Raw genomic sequence first — 17,383 nt, 5'->3', positions numbered from 1 at the left:
AAAGCGCCGCTAAAAGTCTGTTTTCCTGTAGTGTACCTTATCGTTGTTGTATCTATTATCAACCCGAGGGTTAAGAACATACCTGTCCAAAGTGTCCATTTCACAACACTTACCAAAACGTCGCTTGCATCTTAAGTGTTCTTTCATTTCACTATAAATTTCACCCGCTGAACACATCGAATACAACCTCGGATACGGATAATTTGCACATAAATGCCTCATATGTAATCAAGAAATCATGTAACCCGCCCTAAGTGAACTCGGACTCAACTCAACGAGCTCAGGCGTTCGCATCCATAAGTGAACTCGGACTCAACTCAATGAGTTCGGATGCCTAGTTACATTTCACGAACTCTGACTCAACTCAACGAGTTCGGACATTCGCATCCATAAGTGAACTCGGACTCAACTCAACGAGTTCGGATGCTCAACCATCCTAGTGACATGTCACTTGTATCCTAATCTATTCCTAAGGTTCAAACGGGCTTTTTTCCTCGATCTCACATTGCCGTCTTCCATGGAATATCGAACCGATACTCGGTAGCAATTCATATTTATCAAGTAGTAAACATAATTTGCATATTACTCAACATTAACCACAAAGCATAATATTTCACGATAAAAAAATCAGCATATCATATAATTAACATCAATAACTTAAAATAACAATTATGCTACATTATTTACACATGAACTTACCTCGTATGCTAAAATGTCTACTTTTACCATTTCGTCCACAACTTGGTATTTTTCCATTTTAGCCCGAATTTCAGTTTTCCTTGCTCTATCATTTAAAATATAGTCTAATTAGGACTCAAATTATTCAAATTGACCCAAAATCATATTTTGGAAAAATTACAGTTTTGCCCCTAAACTTTTGCATATTTACACTTTTGCCCCAAAGCTCGTAAATTAAACTTCAGCCTATTTTCTTATGTTTTATGACATGCTGATCATTTTTCCCTTCTATGGAAACATCAAATTCTCACTCTAACATGTACTTATGACTATTAGGTATTTTTACCGATTAAGCCATTTTGCTAGTTTTCGCTTAAAACCGAGTAGCACAAGTTGTCTAACATAATTTAAAACCTCATATTCTATCATAAAACACCAAAATACACAAATTTAACCTATGGGTATTTTTCCAAATATGAACCCTAGGTTGAATTATTGCTAGCATAAGCTTAATCGAGCTACCGGGACTCTAAAAACGTAAAAATCATTAAAAACGAGGCTAGAACGGACTTACAATCGAGCTTGGAAGCTTGAAAAACCCTATCCATGGTTTCTCCTTGCTATATTTGGCCATGGGGTTGAAGATGAGCAAAATTGGCTTTTAATTTTGTATTTTAATTCATTTTACCCCTAAATGACCAAAATACCCTTACTACTAAACTTTCCAAAAATTCCATCCATGTCCAATTTTTGTCCATAGACTTAGAAATTGGTAAAATTTCTATTTAAGACCTTCTAATTAATTTTTCAAAACAATTTCATACTAGAAACTTCTAGAATGCAAGTTTTACAAATTATTCGATTTAGTCCCTAATTTCAATTTAAGCACTTTATGCATAAAATTTCTTCACGAAATTTTCACACAATCATGCAATCATATCATAGAACTCAAAATAATCATAAAATAATTATTTCTATCTCAGATTTTGTGGTCACGAAACCACTATTCCGACTAGGCCCAAAATCAAGATATTACAGCCTTGGTTCTCAGGCATCTCTTCGATTGGGGTTGACTCTCGTCTTCTTGCTCATTCTCTGTGTATTGTAAGCTTCACCTTATTTCTCTTTGATTTCTGTGAACTGTACGATCGATTTCTTCGTCAAAAAGTAATGGTCCTGATGGGTTTCTTCTAGTCATAAACTATAAAAAACCTGCCAAGAGGAAGAAAAAGTAAGTTAGTAAGTGATAATAATAATAATATAAAATTAAATTGCAAGAAAAATAAATGGCTAAAGTAATAAAAATTTAGCGTTCCTAATATCTTAGTTCCCCGGCAACGGCGCCAAAAACTTATCGGGTGATTTCGTGATAGGTTTTAAGTATTTATAATTACTTGTTCTTGAACTAACTATTATCATGATGTAGGCAAGTGTACCTATCGAACAGTAGTATAGTTTTAGCAAGACCGGATTGTCGAACCCAAAGGAACTAAAAGTACTAGTAATGACTGTCTTTTTATTATCTAGCCTAAGAATAAAGAGGTTTTGTTTTAATTAACTAATTATCTAAACTAAGAACGCGCAGAGAAAAGAACTGGGGAATTGCTTTTGGGAAAAATCGATTGACTTAAGACAATACCAAAGGAAAAATCCACCTAGACTTGTTATTCTGGCTCCGAATTGGACGATTTATTCATTCAACTTGTTCCGTAGAGATCCCTAAGTTATGTTATTATCCCTATTCAAGACTAATAACGTCTAATCCCTAGATTGAATAACTGAGACTTTTCTCAAATTAACATTCTACGGTTGCATTAACTCGATCTATGGATCCCCTTATTAGGTTTCAACCTAATCCGGCAAAATCTTGTCACCCTATTTCTAGGCGTGCAATCAACTCCGCTTAATTATGATAAATGAACTCTTAGCCAGGGTCTATTCCTCCTCTGAATAAAATCTTATCTTGAATCAGTATCCTGGGATATCAAAACAAGAATTAAGAACATATAATTAAGAACAAGTTAAATATTTATCATACGATTCAGAAAATAATAACAAGATTCGTCTTAGGTTTCATTCCCCTTAGGTATTTAGGGGTTTTAGTTCATAACTAAATAAGAATACATCTCAAAAGAATAAAGAATACAAAACATAAAGAAAACCCAAAACTCCTGAAGGGGAATTGAGGAGAGATCTTCAATCTTGATGATGAATCCAGCTTCTGAGATGGATCAATCGGCTTCCTTGGAGTAATTCCTTACTCCCCCTTCTCCATCTCCTTTTTCTTCCTCCTCTAGGGTGTATTTATAGGCTTGAGATGCCTAAAAGCCCTCAAATTTAGCCTTTTCCGAATTGGACTCAAATTGGGCTCGACAGGGACACGCCCGTGTGCGATTACTTCAGGCCGTGTTCGAGCCTGCCAAATTGACACGGCTGTGTGGTCTGCCCGTGTGAATCGTGCTTCGATTCTGCCAAATAGACACGACCGTGTGGGCTGCTCGTGTGAGGAAGTCCAAGCCGTGTTGAGTTCGTAATTTGGCCCATTTTCTCTGTTTTTAGCCCATTTCTCGTTCCTTTTGCTCTCCTATGCTCTCCTAAGTATAAAACATGAAATTAAAGCATTAGGAGCATCGAATTCACCAATTCTAATGAGAAATCATCCATAAAATGCATTAAACATGGGATAAAAATATGTATAATTTACGGTTTATCACCTGTGGAGCATGTGGTCCTTTCTAACCCTAGGACTGACTCTCTCAGCGAACCTCACACCTACCAGTCACGAGGGAAGGGTCCTCTTCCCAGACATGGCTCGCGACCTCGTTCATGCAAGATTTACGCGAGCTCCCTCTTACGACCTTGTCTGTGCAAGGCTTACGCGAGCTCTCCTATGCGAGCTATCTCTGCAAACATCTTGCATTCCTGCGAGGTCCTTAGTTAATTGTGCCTATAGGCGAACATTCTTCTTCCGAGCCGGATTTATTGGGGTCGGAGGTCCAGATCCTATCAGTCATTTGAACTATCAGTTTCAAAATCCTAACACTTCTCAACCATCTGAAATCAATATTTTTATGATTTTTTGCCTTAAAAGATGGATTTGTCATTGATCTTCTCACCTACTTACCCAAGAAGGCTTCATTTTTATCTCAAATTTGGTGTCATTTAAATCTGATTTTCAACGCATAATTTTTAATTAAACTTGTTTAGGGATTTATGAGGAGGGCAAGCTAACTACAAAATCCAAACCTTCATAATAATGATATTAATTAATTAAGAGATGAGGATTTTGTGGTGTAAAACAGGTCAAGTATAGAAATAGGAACCAACGTGCCAAACAAATTAAATTGCTTCTATAATTATTGCCTTTTATTTTGCTTGCATGAACCAACCACTTCGAAAACCATCTAATCTTCACTATATGAATCATATTCAATTATATGAAGTTTCAAATATGGGTATTTAATTACGGTTTAAGAGTTATAGATAATTGATTTAATGATCAAAATCTATTTTTAAATATATATGTTATATTTTTCAACAAGAATATATGAAATTTATCTAACCAATCCAATAATTTATTTAAGAAATAAAGAAAGTTTATGGTGATATTCAACTATTTTATTTTATTTTTGTTAAGGTAAAACTTATAATTAGAATTAATTGAAATAAACACTAAAATTAAACAACAATCTCTTTAGAAGTTATACTAAAACCATAGAATTTTTTTTTCCTGTAAGCCATTTCCTTCTTACCTTTTGTTTTGTTTAGCGACTGTGCAAACCTCTAGGTTGACTATCACTCGTTTTTTTTTTCTCTTTCACCAACTTTTTCTTTCTTTCTTCTTCTCATTCACTTCACATGTCTTCTCTCTTTTTCAGTTTGCAGATCTATTTTGTGGGTATCTTTGTTGTCTTCACAAGTTGTGATGGATAGATGACGATGCTTGTCGTTCGCTAAAATTCCACTGGCCACCGGTAGTTTTTTCTCAGAAAGTAGGTGGCTCTTTGTTAGCTTCTTAATATGTTTTTGTTTTGAGAATATTTTAGAACAATAAATGATCCCACAAGTCGATTTGGACCCGTGTTGTCTTAATTTTTATATTTTTTTATTTGTTTTTCCATTGTTTAATAAGTCTTCAATTTTAGAAGTTTTTGTCTGCTCTTGTAGCACTATTTTTAGACTTGCTTAAGCATGTAATCTTATTTTTACAAGTAATTTTAGGGACGGTTTCATTTTCATCCTCTATAGTTTCGTGAATGCTCGATTCTTTTGTCGATATTTACTTATCGCTTTGGACCACCCAGGGCTGATTTCCTTATCGTGTTAAGTGCTTGCAGTCACTCCAAATTTGTCGTGCTTAAGTTGTGAGAAAGCCCATTGTCAACATGTCATAATGTTCTATTGCTGTTGAGGCTAAATTCTTTGTTGTGTTGATGGAGCTTGTCCTTCCCCATCTACGACGAGTGTTTGTTTTTTTTTCTCCAGAATTATATGGTTCCATTCACTAAATGAATTAATGAATTTACCTTTCAAAAAAAATAATATTAGCTTGAATAAAATATTTTGAATTAAATCCGAAATTTGAATCAAATATGTAACACCCCAAACCCGGCCTAGGTGTTATGGCCGAATCTGGAGGTGTCACGAAGAAGGGTTTTGAAAACTGAGTCGTTTTGATAGATCATTCAAGTTTTGTAACTCATGTTCGTTTATAACTATTGTTGAAAGAGTTATTAATTTATTTGCCCAAACAAAATTTACAGCAGAAGTCATGAAAAACGTTATATTTGAAAATCCCGTTCGTATTTTCAGAAAACCTTTGTTTTAGTAAAAACCATGTTTTTAGGTAACCATCGCAAATAAAGTGTTAAGACGAAAATCCAAATCCCAAAATTTAACCAAACAGTCCGGATAGTCTATTTATTACAAAACTCCCAGAAATAATATTTAAACTCAAAATAAAAACCTTAATCTTAATCAGTTTACGAACTCGTGATCACCGTAAGGCTCCGTAACACCGATCCGCCTAAGTCTATGGATTACTTGAACAGAACAGACAAACAGATGTGAGTTTTTGTAAACTCAGTGTGTAACCCAACGAAAATAGACATGCAATACATACAGAAATCACATATATAGTCAGATTCAGATTTGGACATAAGTCCTTTTACAGATACAAATAACAGAATCAGATATGCAGAACAGATATACAGAATCCTACCCCCATCCACTACTCACCAACTCTGACCATTCTATCACACCATGTGGGGTTAAAAACACCCACCTAACTCTACACACCATATCGTGACATTACGACACATATCAGATAATATGCAGCCAAGTAGCCAAAATGTAGGCAAAGGTCGCCATGCAGAACACTTCCTCCACATATACAATTCCCACCCCAAACATATATATAGAAATATCATGCTTACATGCTCGTATACAGATAACAAATATATATATTTAATTAAATTATCAGACATGCATAACGGTGTCCTACTCAGAGTAGAATATCAGATCACATAATTTGAAGGTGTGGTTAGCCCTTACTGACCCTATGGTAGGCCCATAGTCGATCGGAACCACCAATGCTACCCTAGGGGAAATTTCAGAATTATGGGCCTACATGCCCAGATTGGTCTCACCCGTGTGGCCCACACGGCCTGGTCCAAAACCCACGCGCCCAACTTGGCCTAGCCCGTGTGGCCCACACGACCACACTCATACACCACACGGCCGTGTCTTGTGCATGACCATGCCCTCGTCAAACACACGGCCAACCACATGGCCAGGCACATGCTCGTGTGGCGTTGACAGAATGGTTTTTTAGCTTTCGCCAAAGTTCGATTTTTTGAGTTTTAGGAACACACCTGGTTCATTTTTGCTATGAAACAATCCCAAAACTCCTAAAACCTAAGAACAACACCAAACACTCAATCAATTCCAATTATCAAAGCACCAATCTATCCAAAAACCCAAACAACATACTTGAGAAACTACTCCAAAGGAAGGTTCGATCACTTACCAAAATAGATACGATAGCCCAAACACACTACATGATGGAAGACAAGTTTTGATCCCTTTGAACAACACCTACACAAGAAACCACCACATTACCATTCCCGAAAATGATTCTTAATAACCTAAAATTTTAAGGATATTACCTACCATAGACCGAGCAGTGGATACAGAACCTACAACATAGGGATTGAACAACCGAACAACGAACATAAATCAAAGAAAATAGAAATCAAAATGAAAACCTTTGGAAAAACAAGAATTGGAGGAGAAACATCAAAAGCTTTGGAGAGAGAGAAAAATAACAAAATAAAATAAAAATAAAAAAGATATAATTTGGCACTATCCCACTACATCCACTAACAACTCAACCAACTCAGAATTCTAACTCCATCAAAACTCTAACATTCACGCTCACGCAAGGATTCGAACATAGGTCCTCCAACACACTATCTCCCTTACCACTCAAACCAGCAGGCTCATTTTGATATTAATTAACAGACAGTTTTATATAAGCCCACTCAACAAAGGTAAGGCTTGGATCTAAAGAAACAAAGTTTTGCCAAAAGTGGGACTTGAACCCAAGACCTCATACACACACCAAAAACACTTAACCATTGAAGCAACTACTCATTTATGTTAGAATTTACAAAAAAACATAAATAAATTTATCAAGGCGTTACAAAATACCTTAAAATTTGTAACACCCCAAACCCAGCCTAGACGTTATGGCTGAACCTGGCAATGTCACATGAAATGGAATTTGAAAATGAATTTATGAAGTTAAAACCTTTTCCCTTTATTAGCTTTTATTTATCTTCCATCAATTCCAAAACTATTTTCTCGTTAATTTGATTCGTTTAAAACCTATTCTGTAGCGAAATCTTTTAAAACCGTGATATTTAAAGAAAATTGTTCGTTTTTAGGAAAAATGTTATATTTAATAAAACCAAGTTTCGTTGTGGTTTAAAAGTTCTTGAAAACTATTAAAATCCCAAAACAATGGTAAACAGTCCAAAAGTCCCAAATTACATCAAAAATACCCAGATGACAAATAGGAATTAAAACCATAAAAGAAATTAAAACATTCAGTAGACTTGTGGTCAGTGCTGAGTCCTCCATCACACCGATCTGTCTAAGTCTAGGGATTACCTATACAAATAAAACACAAAGGGGTTAGTTTACGTAAACTAGACATGCATACAGTCAAACAACAGTCATCAGTCAAATGCAGTTTGGCCTAAGCCCATTACAGTTTTAGATATAGCTTAGGCCTTAGCCCATTCAGATACAGTTCCAGATATAAATTAGGGCCTTAGCCCATCAGTGTGCATATAGTATCAGAAATTAGTATCCTACCCACTGGCCTCTGCACACCATCTCCAACCATCCTTACACCCAATGTAGGGTTTAAAACACCCACCCAACCGTACACACCAAGTCGTACCGAATGCGGCACATATCAGTAATATTGCAGCTGAGCTGCCAGATAATAGGCATAAAAGCCTTTCAGTACACTTTCTCCAATAATCAATCATCCCACCCCAATACATATGCAACTAGACATGCTCAATACAGATATATAGAATACATGCGTACATGTTAACATTCAGTTATCAGTCATACATACAGATCAATAAACATGTATAGATATAACAAGCTCAGTACATACATTGTATATTCATATCACACAATTTAGGGTTTAAGTAGCGCTTATCGACCCTACAGTAGGTTCACAGTCGACTTGGGCAAGCTGTACAACCCTAGGAATCATTATAACTAAATGGGCCCATACACCTATGTGACTTGCCCGTGTGGATCGCACAGCTTGGCCCAAATTTCCACACGTTTGTGTAGACTACCCGTGTGGGCCCATGCGGCCCAATTTGGTTGAGCCCATGTGTTGCACATGGCCTACTTGGCCATCACACGACCGTATCTAGCACACGGCCTGGTCATTGTCAATCACACACCCGTGTCGTCGCATATCGCCTACCACATGGCCTACCACCTGGCCGTGTGGCATCGATAAAAAGGATTTCAACTTTTGCTGAAAATGTGTTTTCTTGCGATTCGAGTACACACCTGGTACGATTTTGATGTTACTGCAACTATGAACACTCCAGAACCTAAAAATTAGTATACCAACGCTCAGAATCAGACCTATTACATGTTTGAATCAAAATTACAAAATTGATAATGACATCAATCCACCTTCAACATTTACCCAACACTTACCCCAACACCCTTAAACAATTTGATAACGTTTCCGTACAATGAGAGCCCCTTACGCCCTAGTTTTCTGCTACAAAAATAGTCAATAAGATTCCAACCAGAAAGAATCAAAAATTCATGAATGAACTAAAAAGAAACCCCTATTCGCAAAATAATCTATGCTAAGCAACTGAAAAACTGGAATACTGGAGTGTAACAAAAGAATTAACAACAACAGAAGAAAGTGAAAAAGAGAGAGAAGAGCATGAACGTCAGAATTTTGAGAGGAAAAGGAAGAGAACCAAAATTTTGAGAAAAAACAAAAAAAAATCTAATATTTCCCCCCCAAATCCCTTAATTATCTTCACTACTCAAAATTTCTATTTAACCAAAACTCTCTCAGTCAAACGAGCAAAAATAGACTCTCACACTTGCGTAGGGATTTGAAAACAAGACCTTCAGCAATCTGACACTCAACTTAACCACCAGACCAGCAGGCTTATTCTAATATGGTTTAGTAAATAATTTAATATAAGCCCACTGAACAGAGATATGGCTTAATTCTAAAAATAAAAAAAATTTCCCAAAGCTAGGGCTTGAACTTGAGACCTCTCACACATACCCAGAACATATATCCACTAAAGCAGATATACAATTGTGTCACTTTTTAACAGAAAAAAATAAGAATTTTTGGGCGTTACAACTTTACCCCCTAAAAGAGAATTTCGGCCTCGAAATTTACCTGATCAGAAAAGATGAGGATACTGCTGACACATTGCATCCTCAGGCTCCCACGTGGCCTCCTCAGTGTTATGATTCCTCCATAACACCTTCACTAATGGAATAGACTTCCTTCTAAGAACCTTTACATTGCAATCCAGAATCTGAACTGGCTCCTCCTTGAAGGTCAAATCTGGCCTAACCTCAATCTCCTCAACAAGGACAATATGAGTAGGATCAGAGTGGTAACGCCTCAACATTATATGTGGAATACGTCATGAATACGGTCTAGCTCTAGAGGTAACTCCAACTGATAAGCAATCGGTCCCACTCGCTTTAGAATCTGGTAAGGCCCAATAAATCTCGGGCTCAATTTGACCTTGCGAACGAACCTCAGAACCTTTTTCCATGGCGAGACCTTGAGAAATACGAAGTCCCCTATAGAATACTCAATCCCACACCTCTTTAGATCAGCATAAGACTTCTGTTTGTTAGAAGCAGCCTTCAGACGATCTTGAATCAGTTGAACCCTATCTTCAGTCTCAAAAACCAATTCAGGACCCAAAACTCGACGTTCACCCAACTCAGTCCAACACAAAGGAGTACGACACTTACGAATATACAGAGCCTCGTAAGGTGCCATCTGAATACTCAACTAGAAGCTGTTATTGTAGACAAACTCGGCTAACAACAGATGGTCCTCCCAACTGCCTCGAAAATCGATAACATAGCTCCTCAACATATCCCCCAGTATTTGAATCATCCTCTCAGATTGACCATCAGTATGAGGATGGAACACAATACTGAAGTTCAATCTCGAACCCAGAGCCTCATGTAACTTCTTCCAGAACCAAGACGTGAAGTGAAGATCCCTATCAGAAATGATTGAGACTGGTACCCCATGCAGTCTCACTATCTCAGAAATATAAAGCTTGGCCAACTTCTAAAGAGAATAGTCATTCCTAATGGAATGAAGTGTGTAGACTTGGTCAATCAATCCACGATGACCCAAACAGAATCCGTCTTTGTGGGTGCTAGAGGTAACCCACTAACAAAGTCCATCGTTACTCGCTCCCACTTTCATAGTGAAATCTTAACCGGCTGCAGCAAACCCGAAGGTAACTGATGTTCAGCCTTAACTTGCTCGCATGTTAGACATCGTGCCACAAAATCAGTAACCTCACGTTTCAAACCCGACCACCAGTACAGTTTTTGAAGATCTCGGTACATCTTATTCCCACTAGGGTGCATAGTACAAGGGCTACTATGCGCCTCTCTTAGAATAGCCTGGCTTAGATAAGCATCATTCAGTACACAAATCTGACCACGAAAATAGAGTACCCTATCATTATTTAGCCTAAAGTCCGTAGTGCTGCCACTCTCAACTTGACAGAACCGAAGACCTAACGATTCATCCTCTAACTGCCTAACCTAAATCTGTTCTATTCAAGTCGGTTTAATCTGTAGCTCAGCCAACAAACTTCCGTGGTTGAACAAACTAAGTCGAGTGAACATTACTCTTAGATCAGTCATTGCCCTACGACTTAACGCATCGGCCACCACATTGGCCTTTTCAGTATGGTACTCAATAGTACAGTCATAGTCCTTAAGTAGCTCAATCCATCTACGTTGCCTAAGATTCAACTCCTTTTGAGTCAAGAGGTACTTGAAGCTTTTGTGATCAGTGTAGATAATACACCTCTCCCCGTACAGATAATGCATCAAAATTTTCAAAGCAAAGACAATGGCGGCCAATTCCAAATCATGCGTCGGATAGTTTTCCTCATACGTCTTGAGCTGACGAGACGCATATGCCACAACCTTACCATCCTGCATCAGAATACAATCCAATCCAACATGCGATGCATCACTGAACACTTCAAACTCCTTTTCAGATTCAGGCTATATCAGAATAGGAGCCTGAGTTAGAACAGACTTGAGCTTCTCAAAGCTCTCTTGCTGTGCATCAGTCCAGACGAAAGGGTCACCCTTACACAAAAGCTTAGTCAAGGGAGCTACAATCAGATAGAATCCCTTAATAAAACTGACAATAATAACCCACCAAACCCAGAAAGCTATGAATCTCAGAGACATTCTTAGGCTATTTCCAATCTAGTACAGCCTGTAACAGCCTATTTTTAATCAAATCGAAACAGTGGTTTCGGAACCACAAATTTGATGTCAGAAAATCATTTTAATATTATTTGATGTGTTTACAACATGATTGAATGTATGTGTGATATTGTGAGCTAATTTTATCGTTTAATAGCTCATTCTGAGAAAAAATTACTGAATCTCGTAAAATGCTAAAGTAGTGTTCTAATAGCTAAAGGTGTCAAATAGCTATGGAACATTAAAGTAAAGGTCCTTATGTGGTAAATATACCATTGGTTGTTTAAGTGGACATTTATGGACATTTTATAATGGTTAAAACTTAAGGTTAAATAGGTAATTAAATAATTAAGGTATTGAAAAATAAAACAAAAGTGATCATCTTCTGCTATTATCTTTTAGAACCAAAAATGGCATGAGAAGAGAACATTTCTAGGGTTCTTCATTTGGCATTCTTATTTCTATCAATTATGGTACAATTTTTGTCTCGTTTTTAATGATTTCTATGTTTTTGAGATCGTTGCAGCTAGTACTAACAAGCCTAGTGTAACAGCCCCTTTTTAGGGGTAATCGAAACAATGGTTTTTGGTCCACAATCAGAAGTCAAAATATTTATTTTATTATTTTAATAAGGTTTACAGCTTGTTAGAATTATTATGTGAAAGTTTCATAAAGAAATTCTACCGTTTAAATGCTTAATTTGATAAAAAGGACTAAATCGTGTAAAACGTAAAAGTTGAGATTTATTAGTTAAACGCGCTAAATCATTATGAAATAAATTAGTTAAGGTTTTTATACTGCAATTAACCCTTTTATAATGCAACTGGATGGTTTCATGCATGAATTAGTGAGATTTTAATGTTTTAAACAAATGGCAATTTGGTAATTTAGGTAATAAATAAAGATTTAATAAAACAAGCCAAAATTCTTTCTAATTGTCATCTTCATCACCGAAATGGAGAAATAAGAACACCATTTTTGTTCATTCAAGGTTTGGCCAAGCTCCATTTATGCATGTAAGCCCGTTTTCATTCGGTTTTTAATAATTTCTACATTTTTAAACTCGGTACAGCTTAATCTAGCTAGCCCGTATCTCCGTTTTTGAAACTGCTATAGATTTTGAATGATGCCATTGTTGAATTCTTGGTTGTTTTATATGTTTTATGATAGAATATTAATGTTTGAAGCTAGATTAACAAGTTTTATAAAGTGATTTTTGACAAAAATGTCAATTAAGGACTAAATTGAGAAAAATGTAAAATTCATGGTTAGATGTGTGAATAAATGAAAAATATGGGTTGTTATGAGCATGTATGAAATTCGACTAGCTTGGGATATGATGAAATTGATTAAACTTGCATTTTACGAGCTTAAGGACTAATTTGTAAAAAGGTTAAAAGTGTAAGGGTAAAATAGTACTTTTACCAAAATATGAAATTGGGTTAAAATGAATAGAATATGAATTGAAATAGCTGAATTTGATTGATTAGATCAAGTTAAGCCTCGTACGAGTCTATATCGAGGGAAAAATAAAGTTTCAGACTAATCGATCCAATTCGTTATTACAATGAACGAGGTAAGTTCGTATGCAATAAGCATTGTTATATTTATGCTTTTAATTCTTTGATATCATATAAATTGAATATACGTGAGTATTGTTATGTTTGATAACATATTGGCTAAATATGGCACTTAGTGTGCGGTTCGATATAGCTTCAGCTAAATTTGGCACTTAGTGTGCGATTTGAGATAGCTTCAGCTATGTACAGCATTTACTGTGTGCGATATCAAATATGGCACTCAGTATGAGAAATATTGAAAATGGCAGTTAGTGTGCGAGATATTGAGAATGACATTTAGTGTGCGAAATATCGAATGATTCAATGGGAAAAGTCAAGACGAGAGTGAAAGTTCAATCGAATTAAGTGATATAGGTACGTACAAAACCTATATGAGAATTAAATGAAGGTAATTTGGCAAGTTATTAGTGTATCATGTATATGAAATGAGAAAGATTTATGTATAAGTATGTTTCATGACAAAATGTGTTTATTTGGTTATAATGAGGTATGAATTGAGTGATATGTGAGTTATGAGTCATAGTTGTTTAAACTAAATATTCATATGGCACTAAGTGTGTAATATAATGATAAACATTTATGCACTAAGTGTGTGAGTTCTTAAAGCATTGAAAGATTTTTGAACAATTAAAATGTATTGAACAAATAGGTAAGAATGAGATAAATAAATACGGGAAACTACATGTACGTACTATACCTATGTGGTAGTTCATACTATGTGTATGAAGCAGATGAATTTGTATATATATGATAAATGGTTATGAATTAGAACTGAATGATGATATGAGAACTACTAAGTGTTTATTAATTGATTATTTGTATTTTATGAACTGTTGAGTATTATTGGTACGAACTTACTAAGATTTATAGCTTACTTGTGTTATTTTTCTATGTTTTATAGTGATTTGGACTTTTGCTCGGGTTGAAAGTTAGCGGGGATCGCATCACACTATCTGATTTTGGTTTTGGTATTTATATACTTATGACTTGGTTATATGGCATGTATAGGCTTGAGTCTTTTTTATAAAGGTTTAGGTGATGTATTTGGTCATTTTATATGGCTTATTAATGACTTATGTTTGATGTGTAATTGTATTGTGTAATGGAATAATTTGGTATATTGGTGATGGTTCAAGATGATCATTTGGTCAATTGGTATATGATAAGTATTTACTTATGAAAAGCATCAATTTGGACTTAATAAATGAATGGCTAATAGATGATTTATGAGTCACGCTTTGTTTGTGATTGATGGTAGTAAAAATACATACTGAAATAGGTTGTATTGATATGTATGATATGTACTTTGGTATATAATTAAATAGGTGAATAATGATGAAAGAATCATGCTAGTTAGTATATGTTTGAATGTATAAATGGTATTGATTTGAGTATATGAATGCTTGATTTTGAAATGGCTTATAATGTGTATTGAAATGGATATTTTGGTTGCCTATATATATATATATATATATTTGAAATGGTACCATTTTGATTACTAGGTGTGCATTAGAAAATGGTGGCAAGTTGGCTTTGCAATGAGCCTATTTTTGTCTACACGGGCAGAGACACGGGTGTGTGTCTCAGCCGTGTGCGATACACGGTCATGTTACACGACCGTGTATCCCCTGGGATAGCCTTTCAAAGTTAAGCTAATATACCCTGCAGTTTTGACACGGCCTAGACACACGAGCGTGTCTACTAGCAGTATGTGGCACATGGGCTGGCACATCTTCTCTAATTTTCCCACGGCCGTGACACACGGGCGTGTCCTTGGCCGTGTGGTAAAGTCAATATGTATGCTCTATTTTCACACTATATGTGACACGAGCATGTCTATGACCGTGTGAGACACAAGGCCTGTTCACACGGGCGTGTGACCCTGAAAACTTGAAAATTTTCTAAGGTTCTTAAAGTTTGCAAATAATATCGGTTTAGTCCCAAACCACTTCTAAGCATGTTTTAAGGTCTCGTAGACCTATATAAGGGACAGTGTGATTATGAATGAATGAAATATGATAATATATGTCATCAACGTAAGAACTATGAATGTGAACGATGTGTATTGATCGGTAATGCCTCGTAACCCTATTCTGGTGACTGATACGGGTTAGGGGTGTTACACCTAGAGACTAATTTGCAAAAATGTTAAAGGTTTTGAATGTTGCCATTGATGAATATGTATGATTTTTGATGATTGATGATAGATTATGAATATTTGATGTTAGTTAAACAAGTTTTGTTAAGTGATTTTTAGTGAAAATGCAAATTAGGGGCTAAATTGAGAAATGTTTAAAATGTGTGGTTGAAATGTGTAATAAATGAAAGTTTAGGGCTACTAAGGACCCTATAGAAATTCAGCACTCATGAAATTAGAAAGCAATTGTGTAATTTGTGTTTTTATGTGATAAGGACTAAATTGTAAAAATGTGAAACTTTAGGGGCTAAAGTGTAAAAATACCTAAATATGTGTTTGTGGACTGAATTGAATGAATTGATGAATTAATGAGTTAATTTTGAATAAATTTAGATCAAAAAATGAGGAATTCAGACCTAGATCGAGGAAAAACGAAAGTTATCGAATAATCAACTCAAATCGTCGTTTTAACATCTGAGGTAAGTTCATACGTGATAAACATTATTACAATTATGTTTTTTTTTAATGCTTGGATATTGCATGGTTGGAATGGTTTAGTTGAATGAAGTATATATGTGAATTATGTCAAGTGAAGCAAATTGAATTGATAGGTTTTGAATCGGTAAATGGCATTGTATTGAGTATTGAAATGGTTGAATTGGATATTGTATGATTGTGTATTGGTTGATGACTTTTGGCTGTATATTTATGTTTTAAAATGGTACCATTTGAGCTTGTATGGGTATGTGCAAAATGGGTGGCAAAATGGCTTGGTAAATGGCTTATTTTTGTCCACACGGGCAGAGATACGGGCGTGTGTCTCAGCCATGTGTGATACACTGTTATGCTACACAGTTGTGTATCCCCTAGTGTTGAAATTGAAATGAAGTCAGTATGCTCCACACGGCCTCATACACGGCTGTTTGGCTGGTCGAGTGGCACAAGTCAGTATACCCCCTAAATGGCACACGGCCTAGCACACAGGCGTGTGACTTGGCCGTGTTGAATAAGTCAGTATACCCTACAGGTTTGGCACGGCCTAGTACACGGCCTAGCACATGGGTGTGTGTGGCCACTTCGAAGGACACATGGGCTAGACACAAGGGCGTGTGGTCAGCCGTGTGACCCAAGTCAGTATGTATACCCTGTTTTCACACAGGCATGTCTGAAGCCGTGTGAGGCACACGGCCTATTCACACGGGCGTGTGACCCTTGTATGTTTGAAATTTTTACAAGTTTTCAAAATTTTTGTATGTTATCGGTTTAGTCCCGAACTACTTCTAAAACATGTTTAAGGTCTTGTAGGCCCTTATAAGGGACAATGTGAATGTGTTGAATGAGTTATGTGAATGAATGCTTTATGTATGAGTTATGTATATTAAATGATGTATATTGATCGGTAATACCTTGTAACCCTATTCTGATGGTGAATACGAGTGAAGGGTGTTACACAGCCTCAATCTTACAAGGATCAACTCGAATCCCCTCAGCAAAAACCACATACCCCAGAAAAGTGACTTCATGAAGCTAGAACTCACACTTACTAAACTTAGCGTACAACTGCTTCTCACGTAGAATCTAGAGCGTAACTCTAAGATGCTCGTCATGTTCATCTTCAGTTTTAGAGTATATCAAAATATCGTGATGAAAACTATGACGAACTAATCTAGATAGGGCTAAAACACTCGGTTAATAAGATCCATAACTACGGCCGGTGCATTTGCCAACCTAAACGGCATAACTAGAAACTCATAATGTCCATACTGAGTCCTAAATGCAGTCTTATGCACATCCACCTCTTTAACCCTCAACTGATGATACCCTGAACGGAGATCGATCTTAGAGAATATAGAAGCCCCTCAGAACTGATCAAATAAGTCGTCAATCCTCGAAAGTAGGTACTTGTTCTTAATAGTCAACT

The sequence above is a fragment of the Gossypium arboreum genome, chromosome 3 (genome assembly GCF_025698485.1).
Source record: "Gossypium arboreum isolate Shixiya-1 chromosome 3, ASM2569848v2, whole genome shotgun sequence".
Lineage (NCBI taxonomy): Eukaryota > Viridiplantae > Streptophyta > Magnoliopsida > Malvales > Malvaceae > Gossypium > Gossypium arboreum.
This window is presented reverse-complemented; position numbering follows the sequence as displayed.